Here is a 10,993-nt window from a genome sequence, read left to right as displayed (position 1 = left end):
GGGGGTCACTGAAAGGCCAAACCTATTCAGCAGGAGAGGATCGAGATTCTGGTAGGGGCTTGTCCAAAGAGCTAGGGTCCAGCTGCCTCTGCTCACCATCCTGGCCAATGGAGTGGAAGTGGTGTCTGTCCCCAACATAGCCCATTGACCATTTTCCTACCTGCTTTTGTCCTGGACATCTGACTGATACCGCAGTGAGGAAGCTGAGGCTTACAGAGGTGAAGTGATTTACCTGAGCCATCCCAGCTAATACATGGCAAAGCCAGAATCTATAAGGTCTGCCTGTGCTTTTAATTTCTGTATGATATTGTCTGTAGTAGAAGTTAGATTCCCAGGCCGTCCCACAAACTCTAGTTAACTCATTATGTGCCAAGAGCATATCATAGAATTATTTCATACACAAAAGTATTCACTTACTCAAAAACTTGTCGAGTATCTTTGATGTACGTGCAAATTTCTGCAATTGCAGGTAACTTTTGCTAGGCTAACATCGTTAGAACTTAGTAAAAATATTTCTGCTGAGTTGTTATTCCCACACCCAATTTTATTTTCCCATATTACTTTTAAATAGATAGCATATCTAACTGAAGTAAAAAAGCCATTAAAAAAAAAACTAAATAAAGAAAAACCCATCAAGAAATTGCTATGCAAATATAAGATAAAAGCAGCTGTGTCTCTGAAAGTGAAGGAAGTTAAGAAGGGTCACATAGTGAATTAACTTGCATCTAAAATCTAGGTGTCCTGTCTTTCAATCCAGGTCTTAATGTGTCGGTGGAATTTCAACGCTGATTGTGCAGGGATTGGAAGGGGTGGGGATGGGCTTGAACATCCCATGCAGGTAGGAGTGGTCCTAGCTGGTAGGCTCCCTCAGCTATTATCCCACACCCACGCTGGAGGCTGCAGGCAGCCTGGCAGAACCTCCCAGCATGAGCTCCACTGCTCAGGGACTCTTCTGAGACCCCACCAGCTCCCTTCTGATTCCAGCCCTCCTGCTCTGGTCTGGGATCCCAGGCTCTAGTCTGTGGCTTCTACTTGCCTTCTGCTCCTCTGCCTAGCTCATCTGGATTGCTAATTTGGATAGAATTTCTGTGGAGCTGCACATTTCAGTTTTGCCCTGGATGTGCTCTCTCAGATCCCTTGAATCCCAGGCACCCTTCTGTCATTACCTCCAGCTGGCAAAATGAGCAGGGAGAGGCTATGTACCGCCAATTACTAGCATCCAACCATCTTTCCTTTTCTTATCACCTCCATTGCCTTATCCCCAAACTCAACATCACCAGTACCACCAGCTCCACAGCAATGAGAGACTGGTACCTTCTGGCCACAGATTGAGTCTATTATGTAGCATTTGTTGAAATTTTTTTTTTTTTTTTAAAGAGGTTATGGAAGTTTCCTTTGCAGAGTAGGAGGCATCATGAGTGATCCAAAGCTGGATTTCTGGCTTGATTTCATATATTTACACGTTCATGTATGCAAGAGCAGTGGAGACACTCTCTTCATGATGCTTAGTTTGGAATCATGTGTTAATTAGCTTTTGCTTGTACTGACTTAGGGAGGAGGCAGCCCGGAAGCATATTGATAGTAGGGAGAAGCAAGTTGGAATTAAAACTTGCCATGGATGATTGGGGAAGTGCTCGGTTCCGAGAATGGGAACTCTTCTTGGAAGTCATCCACTTTGGGGCCACCTTGGAGGAGAGATAAACAATAACAAGGTCCATGTCATAGATCAATAAAAATGGCAACTCTCTTTAGATTTACCTCATCCCAGAGTCCTCTCTCTACACAAATTGTGGTTGGTGTCTCATAAAGCAATGGGCTTTGGAATGGGAAAGAGTTGGATTTTATTAGCTGTGTGACATGGGGAACACTTTTTACTTCTCTGAGCCTCATTTTTTTATCATCTGCAAAACTGAGATCCTCGCTTCATAGGACTGTTACAGAGTTTAGCAATAATGTATGCAAAGGGTGCAGGGCAGGAGGAATATGAATATAGCTCTATCCCTGTTCTTTCTCTGAATCACACTGAAAATCTCTCACCCAGTTGAAGGAGGACAAACCCAAGGTGGGAAGGACCAGCTCTCATCTCGGGGGTGGAAGAGACACGTGGGCTCCAGTTTCCAACTGCCAGTCACCAGAACATATGTTGTGATGGCTGTTAACATATGCAGACGCAGGCAGTCAGGTTGCCTAAAATATTCCTAAAAACCAGTAATAGCCTTGGTGTCGTCCCTTGTTAAATATAAAACTCAAGTAATTCATTCTATTAAAAATCCTGGGTCTTATTTTTATCTGGTGATGTGATGAGGCCCTGTTCTAAATGTGCCTTCTGGGCTGGTCCCTATAGCAACCCCATTGTGCTTATATATCCATATATTTTTCCTGAAGGCTAATTAAGTTGACAACTGCTGGGGCTTCTTGGTTTACCAGATTTGCACTTGACCCTTCTCTTGGGGCTGTGGGACCCCTATGGATGTGAAGTGATAAAGAAAAGAGTAACAGGTGGAAAGCCTCTCTGTGGACCCCTCTTTCAAATAGTTGCCTGGCAGCCTTTGGGGGTTGTCAATCACTTTCTGGATGAGCCAAGATTTAGTGTAGGTGAGTGGGGGAAAATATGTTAATGTCTGTCTCCTTCCACGACAGTATCTGGTCTCTAAGTGAGGCACCATGAAATACAGATTGGTCATATTTGGCGGTGCTTAGCTACACTTGCCTTTCCTATCATCTGCAGGGTGGAGCTGCCTCCTCACAGCTGGGCAGGCTGCCTTCCATGGCTCCTGTTTCACATAATGAAATTCAGACACCTCCTGGGGTGACCCTAAGAGAATGTATATAAAGCTCAGAAGGGCCATATATGTGTAGATTGTGAAAAACTAATTATTTGTGTTTTTTTACATCTGGTTTTGCAAAATTAACATATGTCTTTCTTCTATAGATAATTTAGAAAATACAGAAAATTATAAGGTAGAAAATAGAAGAGTGGTTTGTGATAAATGTTTTTAGGTCTTCTGTTGCAAAGACTTTGTTTGAGCTTCTTTGGGACAGAGGCCCTGGATGCCTCCTTCTTGCTCACCCAAGCATCTCTGCACCCATCCCTGGTGTTTAGTGGTAGAGGATGCTCACGGGTATGATATGACATGTGCAGAGGTGAGGGAATGGGAGGGACCCCTGCCCTAGAGCGGAGCAAAAAGGGGCATCCAGGACTTGTGCAACTTGCGAGAAGTGGGAATATTCAAGAGAATAACGTTCAAAGGATTCCAGGTTGGACTTCTGCAGGGAAGAGTCAGCTATTATCTTGTTAGCTGGTCCATGGAGGAACCCATACTTTGTACATTGCTCATGGACTTGAACTCTCCTCAGGTCTCACTAACACAAGGTGAAGCCCACTAGCAGTCAAAATCTGAATTTCCCTAGTTCTTGCCTCTATTGGCTCAAGTAGAATTTCACCCCCCTACAAATTGCTCCAGGTCATTTCTGGAGTTTCGGAGGATGTCTCCCAGATGCTTGTGAACACGAGACTGCTCTTGCCTGGCACCATCACTGGGCACCTGCATGGGCCACCATGTCCCCCACCCTTCCACCTCCTGCCGGGCAGCCAGCAGGTATTACCTTCTTCAATACAGCCTAACCCTGAAGCCCTCCAGGAGCCAAAGCTGCTTTGTGTTCTGCTTCCAGGCAAGGAAGAATATCCTTTGCATTGCACTCCTTGGAGGAATAGCTGACCGTATTACTAGTGCCCTGGGGTTTTACGCTTTTGAATTTTACTTTCTGAATCCCTGCCCTTCAGAGGACTAGATCTTTGTTACTGTTCAAGTTCATCAGGTTAGGTTCCTTTTTCCTTTAGGGTGGAGTCTTTCCTAACAGGTTCCTCAACTTTCAGGCAAAGAGACTCCTGCTGGGACCAAGTCCACCTGTTCTCTAGGTGTATCTGAATCCCGGCATAAGTTAATGCCACTGCCCTGAACCCTTACGGTAGGGAGGGAGGGAGGCCCTGGCCACTTAGCGTTGTGGTCCGGTTGCCTGAGGATTAGAAGAGTCTGCAGGGAGGTCAGATCCTCCTCCTCATCCCAGAAATCACCTTCTTGGATTAAAGTGTTTCATGATCTATTTCTTCCATCTGAGCCCCTATCTTGCTGTGTCTTCCAGTGTGACTTCTTATTACGGGTTCTTTTTTCTCTTTTTTCTCCTTCTCCCACCTCTCTTTTTTTTTCTCTCTCTTCTTACTATTCTCCAGCCATGTCTACAAGCCTAGAGGGCCAGCCAACTGCCAAGGAAGCAGCACCTCTGGGCTGGCTGACCATCATGGCTGCACATCTCAGCTGACTTTGCAAAGGGGCAGAGGAGTCAGATATCTTTCTGGAGGCTCAGAACATAAGGGATTTTGGCTCTGCTCAGGGTTTTGCGGTTTCTCAGATTTGCCTTTCATGATCATCATCTAATAATACCTACTGCGTGGAGGCGGGCATGCACCCTGCCAGCCACCATGCAAAGTTATGTAAAAGCATCAGCCCTGCGTGGCAGGCTCCCCAGTGTGGCACAGAAGGCCCTTGGCGTCCTGACCTCTGCCGGCCTTTCCGGCTCTATCCGCTGCCTCTCCCTCTCTGGGAATTTTTGCTTCAGCAACCTCAAATGGCCTGCTGTTCCCCAGCAGACAGCATGCTGTTTCTGCATGTCCAGGTCTTTGTTCAAACTGTCCTCTCTTTGCCTGGCTAATTGCTTCCCACCTTTAAAGACTCAGCTTAAATGTCACCTCTGGAAGCAATCCAGACAACCTTCCACCTGTCTCTAAGCCGGATCTGGTGCCTCATGTCTCCCCTCCTCCCCCCCTTTTCTCATGAGGTTTTGCACTTATCTCTAGGTCTCTATTGCTGCCCTTACCAGGTTGTATTATAATAACTTGTCGAGGGACTCACTTTAACAGTGAAATCCTTGAGTCATCGATGGGGTCTTATTAATTGCTGTATGTTCAGAATCTAGTACAGGGCCTGCCACATAATAAGGTACATGAAGTGTTCAATAATTTATTGAACTAAAGGTGTTGAGTTCATGGGCTTCATGGATGAGTGGTTTTCAATCAGGGGCCAAGCTCTCCATGGAGGGGTGATCAGAATTTCAGTGGGAGCGGGGCATATTAATCTGTAAAAAGCACTTTCAATATTATAATTTGCATTTGGTCATTAAAAATTATTTACATCTGAGACTTCTGCTTCCACTATGATGGAGAAACTTGTACTGTCCTTGTACTTCTGGAATAAACTGTAGAATACTGGATGAATATATGACATTGGACAACAGACAGCCCAGCGCTATGACCCCTGAGAGAAAGGAAACACCTGAGAGGGCCTTGTGATCACCTTTTCTCTCTACCCAGAGGCACTTACCAGACCACAGCACTGGAAAGGGAAACCCAAGCAGAGTCCAGAGGTCACAGTGAGTTGAGGAGGCAGAGATCAGAGTTTGGGGGTAGCTAAAGCAGCCAGAATTTGCAGGGCAAAGAACCAAAGAATAGGGAGTTATGTAGAGAAACAGCTCTAGAATTTGAGTCTATTGCTGAATACTAAGCCGTACAAATATGGGTTGAAACCCCGTGAGGTCAGGCAAAGCGCCGTCAGGGAGCTGTAAGTTGAACAATTCCAGAGCTCCACAGGGCTGGGAAACATTTGTGTTCAGACCACAGTGGAGAGAACTAGATGTTCCTAGTAGAGAAATTCAATAGGGAACCTAGAAGGGCCACACCTTGGTAATGGGGACAAATCAGCCCTGGAGTAATTCTGGAACCGTTCCCCCAAATTGTCAAGACATCCACTTCCAGCCAAGATGTGGTAACAGGAACAGGATTTACCTTCTTGACTGAAACAACTGAAAAAAAAAAAAACTGGACAAAATATATGAAACGACAGTTTACAAGGCATTAGACACCAGGCAGCAAATAGCAGTGATCCCTGAGAAATGAGAAATTAATGAGCTGAGTCTGACAGTTGCCCAGCTTACTGCCTGAGAAGAGTTTTCAGGCCCCAGCACAGGGAGAAGGAGCCAGGTGCAGCCAGATAAGCACACCTTGAAGAGACAGAGCTGACCAAGGGAGACCCAGGCAAAGAGAGTTTTCACAGCAGAATACTAGAGAAGAGTTGGCTACACATGGCAAGAACTCAGAGATGTGAAGAGGGTCTGAGGAGTCTAGCTCTAGGCCAAAATTCCTTGTGTGATTTTTCTGTTAGGGTTATGGGAAATTACAAAGGTTTTACCTGACAGGCCTCACGTGGAGGTGGGATGGGGTAGGGGATGTCCCTCATCCCCCTCATCCCCACCATGGCTTGGTGCCCAGCCAGTGCACTGCAGTCTTTGAAGGAAGTTGCAGTTAAGGACTCAGGTCCCCTGGCCGGGCACACACTTACACTTATTTGCATTCCTAAGCCGAGGTCTTTCTCAGACCCCTCTGCTGAGACCTTACTTATCAGGCAGAGGAAGAAGAGGAGACCTCAAGGACACTTTACTCTGACTTTGTATTAAGTACTTTTCCATTCCTGGCCCTCCCTCTTTCTTTCAGACCCTGGGTCCAAACTGCAGGAACCTTTTGTTTGGGGTTCCCTCAGCAGTGAAATGCCCCCTAGGTCTGTGTTGTTGATACGGGTTCTCTGCCCGATGTGCTCAAATGACCAATTCCTGAGATATCAGGGTTTCACAGAGAGAAAGAGTCTATTGCTAGGCGTGAAGCAGGAGATCAGATGGTCTATCGGTCTAAAAATGTGTCTCCCCGAACTGCAGTAATTCTGACAGTTTTACAGTATCACAAGATGGGCAGGTTTTATTTTAGGATAATGAGCACAATGGCCCCAGATGATGTAATTAGAGGTGATTTAATTATTAAGCATGTGCAGATCGATTACATGCTTAGTCACAATGTGTATGTAAGAAAATGGGGGCCTTAATATGATGATGGGAGTGATTTTTAGTATTATAAGCTAATTATAAGCTAAGCTACTACACATGTCAGGCGGGTCCATTTTGGTTAGATCCAGTTTTGTTTATCAAGATAACTTTGGAATTGGGGTGGGTTAGTTCTTCATTAATAAACATTCGGGGCTGTCTTTAGTGATCATAAGTCTCTAAAGTCAAGAACTGGATAAAATGGGTACAAATGAGGGTCAGTCACAAGGTTTTTACAATCACAAGGGCACAAGATAAAGGCTAGACAATCATTATCAGCCAGATTACAGTTCAGAGATTTCAGCTATTTCCCTCTGTCTACTCTAATACACCAGAAAGTAAAAAAAGGAATATCTACATAATGACTCAGTAATCATAATCATCCCTTAAACCCTAACTTCTCATTTACACAGTTTCATCTAACTCTCATCTGGCACTGTAGTTGCAGGAGGGAAAATGAAACAGGGGGAGCCAGCGATTTCCTTCAGGTTAGCCTCTTGCTTATAGCATTGCAGTAAGTGAATAAAGCCTTGCCTGTTATTTTCATTTTGGCTTGTGGTCTTTATTGGCTACTTTTGATGCCTGGCAGCTCAGCTCAGATCTTGACAGGGACCCCCTCAAGTGGTCAGCAGAGAACTGACTGACAGAGCTCTGATTAAGCTAATCAGAGCACAGGTTAGCTCCCTGAGGCCAGGGAAAGAACTACCCAAAACGTTTAGAGGGGATAGTACCTAGAGCTCAAGCAGGGCTGGGAATTGTTCCTGTTCCAACCAAACTGGAAAATCTTGTAATTCATGAGGCAATGGGTTGAGTAGTCAGAAAAGTCTTGCCTCAGGAGTAAGGAATAATTATTCCCAATCCAAATTAACAAATATTAAAAGCAAGACCCAAATGGATCTGTTTGCAAGTAACTTAAATGCACTCTAGGAAAAAGCTCAGGAATATTTATAAAAATACAAAAATATCTGGTGACTAATAGGGCAATTCACAATGTCTGATATATAATAAAAATTTACCAGTCATGCAGAGAAGCAGAATGATATGCCACAATGAGGAGAATTTTTTTTTAAGTCAAAACCAATGCAGACCTGACACAGATGTTAAAATTAGCAGAGAAGGGCATTAAAACATTGGTTACAACCATGTTTCATATGTTCAAAAAGCTAGAGAAAAGATTGACCATGTTAAGTGGAGACACGGAAGAGTTTAAAAACATGACCAAAATTGAACTTCTAGAGAAGAAAACTACAATGCCCCAGATGAAAAATACCCTGATGGGATTAATGACAAATTAAATATTGTAAATAAAAGATTAATGAACATAACAGAAACTATTCAAAATGAATCACAGAGAGAGAGAGAGAGAGAGAAAAGAGTGCATCAGTGAGCTTAGCAACTGAATATATGTGTAATTAGAGTCCCTGGGGGAGAGAGAGGGACATAAAAAATATTTAGAGAAATAATGGCTGAAATTTTTCCAAATTTGAGGAAAACTATAAAGTCACAGATCCAAAAGGATCAATGAACCCTAAGCACAAGAAACAAAGAAAACTACCAAGCACATCCAGTCAAATTGCTGGAAAAAAGGAATAATGGAAAATGTTAAAAGCAGTCAAAGAAAAAAAACATATGTACAGAGAGACAAGGATAAGGATGACAGCAGATAACTTTGTAGGAAATATTCCAATTGAGAAGACAGTGAACCAATAACTTTAAAGTCCTGAAAACACTGTCAATCTAGAATTCTACACCAGCAAAAATACCTTTCAAAAACAAAGGCAATACAGTAATCAAAACAGTGTGCTATTGGCATAAGGATGGACACATAGATCAATGGAATAGAATTGAGAGTCTGAAATAAACTCATACATCTGTTGGGAACTCCAATGAAAATTTTTAATGAATTCCCCAGGAGAAGATGACTAGCTGAAGTAGAGATGGAAATTCTTCCTTCTGCCTGCTGAAATCATCCGTCCTTTTAAGATCTTCAACTGGAAGAGACTTCTCTCACTGTTGAAAACAATCTCCTTAGTTGATTGTAGATATAATCAGTTACAGATACAATCAACTTACTGACGATTTAATTCCATGAAATGTCCTCACAGTAACAATCAGGCCAGTGTTTGCTTGACCAAACAACTGGGCACCATAACCTGGCCAAGTTGATACATGAACTTAACCATCACAGGTGCTAAGTGCATTCAATGGGGGAAAGAATAGTCTCTTCAACAAATGACCTTGGGACAACTGAATTTTCACACACAAAGAAATGAAGTTGGACCTCTCACATGATGTACAAAAATTAACTCAAAATGGCTCAATGACCTAAATATAAGAGATAAAACCATAAAACTCCTAGAAGAAAACATAGGGGTAAATCTTTATGACCTTGGACTTGACACTGGATTCTTAGATATGACACCAAAAGTATGAGCAACAAAATAAAAAAATAGATAAATTGGACTTCATTAAAATGAAAAACTTTTGTGCATCAAAGAACATTATCAAGAAAGTGAAAAGACAAACCAGAGAATAGAAAAATATTGTTGCAAATCATATGTTTGATACAGGTTCAATATCTAGAATGTATAAAGAACTCTTACAACTGAACAATGAAAGGACAAACCCAAGTCTTAAAATGGGCAAAAGACTTGAATAGACATTTCTCCAAAAAAGATATGCAAATGGACAATAAGCGCATGAAAAGATCATCATTAGTCATTAGAGAAATGTAAATCAAAACCACAATGAGATGAAGAACTACTACTTCATACCCACTAGGATGGCTATTATTTAAAAAACAAAACCAAACCAGAAAATAACAAGTATTGGTGAGGATGCAGAGAAGTTGGGATCCCTGTGCATTGCTGGTGGGAATGTAAAATGGTAGAGTCATGGTGAAAAACAGTTTGGCAGTTCCTCAAAAAGTTAAACACAGAATTAACATATGTTCCAGCAATTCCCACTCCTAGGTATAAACACCAAAAAATTGAAATCAGGGACTCAAATAGACACTTGCACACCAATGTTCATAGCACATTATTCACAATAGCCAAAAGGTGGAAACAACCCAAGTGTCCAGCAACAGACAAATGGATAAGCAAAATGTGGCAGATACATTCAAGGGAATATTATTCAGCTACACAAAAGAATAAATTTCTGATACATGCCACAACAGGGATGAACCTAGAAAACATTATGCTAAGTGAAATAAGCCAGACACAAAGTCAAATATTGTATGATTCCTGTGCCGGTTTGAATGTATTATGTCCCCCAGAAAAAGCCATATTCTTTGATGCAATCTTGTGGGGCAGACATAAGTGGGGATTAAGTTGGAACGTTTGGATTAGGTTGTTTGCATGGAGATGCGCCCCACCCAACTGTAGATGATAACTGATGGGATGTTTCCATGGAGGCGTGGCCCCACCCATTCAGGGTGGGCCTTGATCAGTGCAGCCTTATAAATGAGCTGACTCAAAGAGAAGGAACTGAGCGCAGCTGTGAGTGATGTTTTGAAGAGGAGCAAGCTTGCTAGAGAGGAACATCCTGGGAGAAAGCCATTTTGAAACCAGAACTTTGAAGCAGACGCCAGCCACGTGCCTTCCCAGCTAACAGAGGTTTTCCAGACGCCGCTGGCCATCCTCCAGTGAAGGTACCTGATTGCTGATGCATTACCTTGGACACTTTATGGCCTTAAAACTGTAACTGTGTAGCCAAATAAACCCCCTTTATAAAAGCCAATCCATCTCTGGTGTTTTGCATTCCAACAGCACTAGCAAACTAGAACAATTCCCTTATGTGAAATATCTAGAATAAGCAAATTCATAGAGTCAGAAAGTAGAATAGTGGTTACCAAGAACTACGGGGAAGGGTGAATGGGGGATTATTGCTTAATGAATAGAGAATTTCTATTTGAGGCAATGTGATGGTTTGGATGTATTATGGCCCCCAAAACACCATTATCTTTGTTGCAATCTTGTGGGGGCAGATTGGTTAATCTTTTTGATTAAGGTTTGACCTTTTGATTGGATGTTTCCCTGGAGATATGACCCACCCAACTGTGGGTGAT

Source organism: Choloepus didactylus, chromosome 8 (genome assembly GCF_015220235.1).
Source record: "Choloepus didactylus isolate mChoDid1 chromosome 8, mChoDid1.pri, whole genome shotgun sequence".
NCBI classification, from domain to species: Eukaryota; Metazoa; Chordata; class Mammalia; order Pilosa; family Megalonychidae; genus Choloepus; species Choloepus didactylus.
Note: the sequence above shows the minus strand (reverse complement) of the source record.